The sequence below is a fragment of the Equus caballus genome, chromosome 29 (genome assembly GCF_041296265.1).
Source record: "Equus caballus isolate H_3958 breed thoroughbred chromosome 29, TB-T2T, whole genome shotgun sequence".
Taxonomy (NCBI): Eukaryota; Metazoa; Chordata; class Mammalia; order Perissodactyla; family Equidae; genus Equus; species Equus caballus.
This window is the reverse complement of record NC_091712.1, coordinates 10,509,315-10,518,175: the sequence shown is the minus strand read 5'-3', so window position 1 is coordinate 10,518,175 and position 8,861 is coordinate 10,509,315. Positions and strand designations below refer to the sequence as shown.

Genomic DNA, 8,861 nt, shown 5'->3' with positions numbered 1-8,861 from the left:
AATTAGTCATAAGCCTATTAAGAAAACTTGAAAGCTAACTCTACTGGGAAATGCAAAAGAGGAATTTTAAAATGTTTCTGAATGATAGTTTGAATATTTAAAAATATCTGTGAATTGTTTTGGTGTGATACACATAAATGGATGTTAATTTTTAATGCAATAACATAACTGTAAATTAATATGCAATAAGTTTTTGTAAAAACATATTTATAATATTTTAAATGAGAACACAATTTTTGCTATACTGTGAAATAAAATACACAGCAAATGGCCATAATTGAACATTCTTAGAATATATTGCATATTGTACTTCAAGAAGTCATGCTGTTTGTGAGAGATAAAAGGCTATTGGAAAAAATACCAAGTTATGGTGCATTTGAAGGTTCTAAGTGTTTATGTCATTTATACCATTTAAAACTTACAAATGTATACAATGTTTTGTAATTTATGTATTTCATTATATATGTTTTTTAATCAGCATTAGCCACTTCAGGCTTAGAGAGGATATTTATCTACCTTTCCTGTAGCATCTTCCTACCACAGAGAAGAAACACACATCCCTGTCATCACATGGCTGACTATTAGAGGAAGTTTCCTGGTGTCCCCTATCTGCCATAGCTTGCTCTTACTGGGTGGCCTGGCTAACTTGTGAAGCCTGACACTTTCTGGTTCTGAGTATCCAGGTTGCTCATGCTCCCTGTGCTCTTTGGCTGGCTCTTCATCATGTGTAGGCAGTTATGGTCTTTGCAGGCCTGGGTACCATCTCATCTCCATATATCCAGCTATGGTTGATGTGTACAGAAGTTCTATTATTTCATTTCTGCAGCTGTCAGAGAAAGTGGATATATAACCTGCTTTACGGGCCTTATAGTTCCTCTTGTTTTCTTTCTGAAAACTTGCAAGAATTGTAAGATCTAGATTTTTGATTAGGTATGAAGAGCTTACATCAAACAATGGACTGAAATGCGGTCAATAAATGGTGTTTATTTTCAAAATTTAACAGGAGAAAAGATCTATGATAGAAATTAGCTGTAAAGTAGCAGCAAAAAAAGCTAAGACGTAAGCTATATAAATTTAGCTGTAAAAAAAGCCAAGTTATAAGCTATAAAATAGTCTATATTGCTCCACCCCATATGGGAGACGCACAAAAAATGTTTGAACAGCAAGATATCAAGTGTCTAACTCTGGGAAAGAGTACTATGATTTCCACCCCTAAGTAACTTGGACATTCTTTCCAGTAGCCTTTTACTTCCCATAAGCACCATGGCTTCTGACAGCACGATATACAATGTATCCTAAGGAATGTTCAATTATGATCATTTGCTTTGCATTTTATTTCATGGTGGTTTCTCACTTAAAACAATACCAATGTATTTTAGACTATAATTTACTGCATATTAATTAAGATTATGCTATTGAGTTAAGAACAAGCAGCCATGCATGTGCATCACATTGAAGCAAATTTACTGATAGTTTTCTTTTTCTTTCTGTTTCCAAGCTTTCTGTAAAATACACACATAAATCATATTATTTTGAAAAAATCTATATCAAGTAAATCAAACACAAATAAAGGAGGTTTTAATGAAATTCCATACACTTGGTTCCATACACTGGATTTTCGCTTTTTAAAATCCTGCTATTTTTCAGATGGGTTGAAATCTTTTCTTTTCCAACTCATGTTATGGCAGCCTCTCAGACCAATTCAGATATTGCATTTTCTTTGTTAAACTGAAAGAGTCACACTTAGAATCAGTTTTTGTGCAGATTGCTTTCATTGCATGAATTAATTTTCAGTTATGAATTATGCTCCTTTTTTATTTAACCAAACCCATAATTAAAGTGTGGTGGAGAAATGACATTCAACAAAAAGCAGCTGTCATGCATTCAGTCCTCAAGATAGGGTAGTCACTAATGTCCTGCTTGCTACATTTTAGACAAAGACTCTTTTGTTTGATTTAATTTTTAATTCAACATTATTGAGACTGATCTTAATTTCAATAAAAAAATTACACTTCTAAAAGAAAATAACAATTGTATCTATCCTGCTTGTGTTATCAACATCTAAGCCTCAATGGGAAGAGTCAAATTTCAGAAGATTGATTCCATTATTTACTAAGTTGATTGGCAAATTACAGAAGAATATCTGGGGAACAGGATTCTCAGAAGGGTCAGGTCCTCAAGAAATCCAGAGTCATTGAAAAGAGAAATCAGCTTCACTCAGCATCGAACCCCAGCAGAAGAGGGCAAATCCCCACTCACATCAAGAAAGCACAGCCCATATTTGGGTTAGAAGCGGGCATGACAGATCTTGGAGCAGGAAGGATTTAGGACTCTCCATGCTGGGGAGATGGACAGGTAGGGGAGGCTCATGCAGACAGGCCTCAAGGTTTGCAGAAGGAAATCAACATGGTTTGTGTTTTCATGCCAGATGACATAAAATTTGTTGTATTAGTTGTGGTTGTGGACGTTGAATTCTAAAATTACACATATTTCATTAAATTGTTGCTCATTAGCAAGGCAATTTTAGCTTTTGCTGACGCTCTATCTATATGAAAACAAAGTCAATGATCATGCCTAAATTTTCTGGTATTTCAAACAGTAATAACTTAAAAAGTAACCAAGACAGAATTCTCCAGAAGTCAAAAGGCCATTCAGTTGACTCTAGATGAGATTGCATATAAGAACAATAACATTATTGATTACGTTTATTTTCACATAATTTCAAAGAAAGTTACAAAATTAGATGTGAGGTTACACTGGTTTCTCTAATACTGAAGTGAACTCAGCACTATGGGAGGCAGAATTTTTCTTTTTTCTTAAGTTCAACGTAATTAAGGCAATTCTAGCATTTAAAAATAATCACTATTTAAGTAATCAGCATTTCAATAGGTAGTGAGTTCTTCATTACTGAAAGTATTTAAGTAAAGACTGGTGATTAACAAAGTCCAGTTTCCTTGTGTTCATTGTGGGCAGGACTTTAGATGACTAGGAGATTGAGCCAGATGCCCTGAAATCTTTGTCTAGTGTAATACAATGCCATTTTGCTTTCACTGTGGTCTCCCAAACTAGACCTCCATTGTTCAGAACATTTAAATTATTTTTTATCTATTCATTGGTCATTTATATTGAGTCCAATGGCAATGCAGTTACAGAAAATGAGATAAGGAAGTAAAAAGAGACCATATTCCAAAGTAGAATTGTTACTTTGCTAAGACAATTTTTGAGCATTACTGTGTCTCCAAAATCCTCCATCACATCTCTCTCTTTCTGAACCAATCAATCAACAAAATGATCAAAGTCCCTGCTGCAATGCACATTCAAGTCCACAGGACAACTGAACTTTGTGAATCATCTGTCTTTGCTGGGATACTTTAAGTAATGAGGAACTCATCACCTATTGAAATACTAATTGCTTAATAATTATTATTTCAAGTGTTAGAATTAACTTAATTACACTGAGCTTTAAAAAACTGATTAATCTATTATCATTAAATAATATTTTAGCTTCCTTTAGTTGTTCATTCAATGGCTTCAAGTCATAAATTTTGGAATATTCTGTCTTCAAACCAAGATACACACAGCACCTGTATCATTTTTCCCCCACAACACTTGTATATTGAGTCAATGTCATAAGCTCCTAGAATGGCAGTAGAGTGGTCAGCTAAAATATCATAGAAAAAGTGAGCAGACTAAAAGGACACAAGAAACAAGCTATATGGAAATATTCAGGGACAATATTCCAGGACGCTGAATAGAAAAGGAGTCAAGTCTTGGGTAATTTGAAAAGTACTAAGGAAGCTGGAGTGCTGGGAGCAGAATGTGCAAAGCGAAAAGTAACAAAGAAATTGAAGAAGCAATCACAGCAAAGAACAAGGAGGACCTGGTAAACTCTGAAGGTTTTGGCCTTTCCTCCCTGTCTTAAGCTTTAAGAAAACACATACCACACAGTTTAATATATATAAGAAACATCCAGTATTCTGTTTCTGATGACAATTGCATGGATTTTACAAAGATATTATTTTCACTCCATATGAATTTTTTATGTTCAAATGAAGATAATATTCCCAGTGATTTTACCCAAATATGAGAGGAGAAAACAGAGAATAGCAAAAATAGTGAATGAAACAGAAACAACAAATTAGCACAACAGTCATTCTTGATGTGTAAATAAGCTAATTGATCACTTTGTTTCATTCACTCAACAGGGAGGATTCACAGTACGTTTGTGTTCCGAGTACACACATGAAGCTGGATACCACTGTGGCAATTGAGCAGAGGAGCGACATGCTCTGTCTTCTGTTTTAAAAGGTTTATACTGGCTGCTTTATTATTTACAGAAAAAGTGCAGGTGGGCCCAGAGGGATTGCAAGGAGATTATTGAACCCTCCAAGTGAGAAGATGTGGCACTTTTTCCAAAGAGTATGCAATGTTGGTGGTTAATGGTGATCAGCTTTTGAATATATTTTCAGTGGAGCCAGGTGATTTTGGTGAGAAATCATGTGTTGGGTCTAAGAGAAACAAGTATCAAATTCAAGGTTTCTAGCCTGAGCAAGTGGGAGGATGGAGTTATCATTAAGGAGGTAGGGGAGACTCACTAAGGGGAGACCACAGAGTGAGGCAGGAATGCAGGTTGATTTGTGTTAAATTTCAGTTGCTGATTAAACATGTGAGTGTGAATGTCAAATAGGGTAGTTGTTTATGTGAAGCTTGTATTGAAGCTTGATGCACACATTTGGGTATTGAGGGCAAAATGTCAGCATTTAAACTCAAGAGATTGCTTAAACCATCAGAGAAGTGAGGCTGAACTGAAAAGTATTCATCCCTGAGGTCATATATTAGCAAATTGGAAGAGGTGGAGATGCTTGAAAGATAAATGGATAAAGTATGAAAAGACAGAGCTGTAGTTGAACTCAGAGCACATAGTCAAGCATGTAAAGTGACAAGAGTAGATCCAAGAAGAAGGAGAGATCAACTATGTGATGCTGAAGAGAGATCAAGATGGTTAGGAATGAGAATGGATAAATGGAGAGTGATGTTGTGGTAGAAGGATTGTGATGTAGCAGTAAGGGAAAGGCCCTGACTGTGGCACATTCAAATGGGGATCGAGGCAGCTGGGAGAGACAACACCCTCAGGAAGGAAAAGAGTAAAGGTGAACAGACAAATGCAAGCAGCGTTTGGAAAACAGAGTAGCATTGAGATCTTTTCTTCTCAGTTTTGTCTTTTAATTTAAAAGGGATAGAAACACCAGCCTGTTGGCATGCTGAGGCAACGATGCAGCAGAGAGGGGGTCATCATTGATTCAGGGAGTAAGAGGATGTAATGCCTGCAATACCTTCCACTATCTGGAAGAGTGCAGCTCCCAAAGCACATATGGATGGATTTACCTTAACCTGGGCATAGACTGTTTCTTCAGAGGAAGATGTAGGAAGCAGCTGCACAGAAACATAAGGTGGCACATGGGGAACTTAATGGCCTGAGCATCTGATATTCCCATTAGAGGATTTCAGTACTTTTTTCAGTACAATAGGTCTTTTGCTGATGGTATAAATAGACACGGAAGTTTTGGACATTTTAAAAGAGATGAACATACATGAAATAGTCACTGAAGAGAATGGAAAATTAAACAGGTGAAGTTAGTGTAGAATGGTAAACCCACAGTGCTAAGGACACATCGGAGTTTATTGGTTATGAATGTTAATGTGGCAAAGTTATGTGTTGCCTCTCACCTCCCTTATTTTATGGAAGCTCATGTATGGCAGGTGGATGTTGGATTTAATCAGAACTCAGTTTGACAATGAACCAAGTGAAACTGAGGGAAAGGTAACATGTTGAATGTGTACAGGAAGGAGTTGTTACTGTGGCTGAGTGTGATATTCAATGGCACAAGAAAGGATATAGATGGAGGTACACATTAGCTCAGCACAAGACTTCATGAACACATACACATACACAACAGAGTATCTACAAATACTGTCTGAGGGAGGGGAGAATGCATCAATTTCCCCAAGATTTTTATTTATTTATTTATTTTTTTGAGGAAGATTAGCCTGGAGCTAACTACTGCCAATCCTCCTCTTTTTGCTGAGGAAGGCTGGCCCTGAGCTAACATCCATGCTCATCTTCCTCTACTTTATATGTGGGATGCCTATGACAGCATGGCTTGCCATGTGGTGCCATGTCCGCACCTGGTATCCAAACCAGTGAACCCTGGGCTGCCGAACCATGTGAACTTAACCCTTGTGCCACCGGGTCATCCTCCTGACTTCTTTTTTAGGAAAAACTCACATGTGAGAAAAGAAAGGAATTTCCTTCCACATGCACCTTAATTTTTTTAAACTTTGTTGTTATGAGTTTATGAGTTTGGTTTCAATCAGTGTCCTTTTTGCCTATATCTTTGGATCTCAGACTTTTTCCAGATTTCAGAGAACCCTACAAATGGAATTTGCAGAGATTCATTCCAAGATCTAATATTGACATTCAGCTTGTGATATGAAAATGTATTTTTATAAAAGTTAGATGAAATTATGCATTTGTTCTTACAAAATGCTGTATATAAAAATTCAAACTACTTAAAAAAGTTTATTTCTGAAGTTCCAAATATCAATTGTTACAAATATTATTATGCCTTGTTTATACTGCTTTTCCAAAATGTTTCTCCTCTCCACAGGAAATGGAGCCCCAAAATATATCCACTGTCATTGAGTTTCAGCTGCTAGGATTCCAGGACCTTCTTGAGTGGCAGACCCTCCTCTTTTCCATTTTCTTTTTCATCTACTTCCTCACAGTAACAGTGAATGTTGTCATTATTGTAGTGGTGAGCCAGGACCAGCGACTGCACTCACCTACGTACATGTTCCTCAAACACCTCTCATTTCTGGAGATCTGGTATACATCCACTATTGTGCCCCTTCTCCTACCCAACCTGCTTTCCTGGGGCCAGTCCATCTCTTTCCCTGCCTATATGGCCCAGCTCTACTTTTTTTGTGTTCTTTGGGGCTACTGAGTGCTTTCTTCTGGCCATGATGGCCTATGACCGATATCTGGCCATCTGCAGCCCACTACACTACACTTTCCTGATGAGTCCTGAGATGTGCAGCAAGTTGGTGGCAACCTCCTGGTTGACAGGTTTCAGCACAGGATTTTTGCCCTCCCTGATGATTTCCAAGTTGGATTTCTGTGGGCCCAATCAGATCAATCATTTCTTCTGTGACCTCCCTCCCCTCATGGAGCTCTCATGTTCCAGAATTTATATCACAGAGATGGTCATCTTTATCCTGTCAATTGCTGTGCTGTGCATTTGCTTTTTTCTTACACTTGTGTCCTATGTTTTCATTGTGTCCTCCATATTGAGAATTCCTTCAGCCTCTGGCCGGATGAAGACTTTTGCCACATGTGGCTCCCATTTGCTTGTTGTCACTATCTACTATGGATCCATGATCTCCATGTATGTTTTCCCCAATACCCATCTGTCACCTGAAATCAACAAGATCATTTCTGTCTTCTACACCGTGGTTACCCCATTGCTAAACCCTGTTATCTACAGCTTGAGGAACAAAGACTTCAAAGTGGCCATTAAAAATGTTATGGCAAGTAAATGTGGCATCTGTGGAGTAAGAATGAAGGAAATTTTATTTATTAGTTAAGGAATATCACTACAGGATATCCAGTGGATTAAGTTCAGGGATAAGTGAATAGCCAGTTCAGAGCCTTCAGAACTAAACGCCATCATCGGCATTATGTCAAATTCCACAAGCCGTAATGAAATAGCTTCTTCATGGCCCCTTTCCAACAACTAGTCAGAAGATAAATAAGCCCTATGAAACTATTTTGGGGGTAATTTTGCCTTTATAAGCTTTCTTTCATCTTCTGACTTCAATCTGATTGTATAATTCCATTGCATGATGATGACACATACATTCCTTTCAGATTATGCAATATGATTAATCTTGTGTTCATAAAGCCTAAGTACAGAAATTTATACACTTTTGAAATACTGTTAGGACACTGGCCTTGTAGACTCAGCATCGTGTGTTATTGGTTCTTGTTAAATATCTGCAGAATGAATGAATTATAAAAGAAAAGAAATGATACGTGAATTGTGTGTTGACTTAAATTATCTGCTAATGACAAGAAAGAACAAAGAAGGATTTTTGAGACACCAAAGATTTATCCATAATAACTTAGAACTTTAATATTTTTTAACAGAATTTTAGGAGAAGAAGGAAGGGCCACAGGTTGGGGGGAAGGATGAGTGGAAAAGGATGGAGTGGGAGAGGGAGAAGGAGAAAGACAAAGAAACAGAAAGAAAGTCAGAGAGACAGATAAAAATGAAAAAGAAATAAAGAAACAGGGACAGAGAAGGAAAGAAGGGAAGAGATCAGGGGAAATGGGAAGGGAAGGGAAAAGATGGCAATAGAGGAAGGAAGGAGGGAAAATAGGAAGGAAGGGGAGAGTAGGGAAGGGAAGGGAAAGGAACAAACGGAAAAGGGAGGGAACAAAAAACACAAAGTGTTATACACTATCGTGAGCCCTGGGTGTCAAAGACCATATATTAATAGGCTTAAATCACTCTCAAATATTCTTTTGTTCAGCCAATATTTAGAAGACCTCTACTAATCCTGCCCATTATTCTATTCATTGATTCCATAAATATTTTCAATCCCCTCATATATGCCAGTCCTCTTGCTGTAGTCTGGGTTGATATAGAAACAACCAAGGAAGATTTTGCCTTAGTGGAGTATGCAGTCTTCAGAGGGAGAGAAAATTGTAATGAATCATCAAAGGAAAAATTGATTTATTTCTATCTGTGATGATTGTTATGAAACAACAAAGTTCAAGCTGGTGTATGCACATTGAACAA

The 8,861-nt window shown here is 37.2% G+C and overlaps 1 pseudogene; it reads left to right on the top strand.

Moving 5' to 3' along the window:
* Window positions 1-6,671: 6,671 nt before the first annotated feature.
* LOC138921352 (olfactory receptor 11L1-like) lies at window positions 6,672-7,644 on the top strand (annotated as a pseudogene).
* Window positions 7,645-8,861: the final 1,217 nt, after the last annotated feature.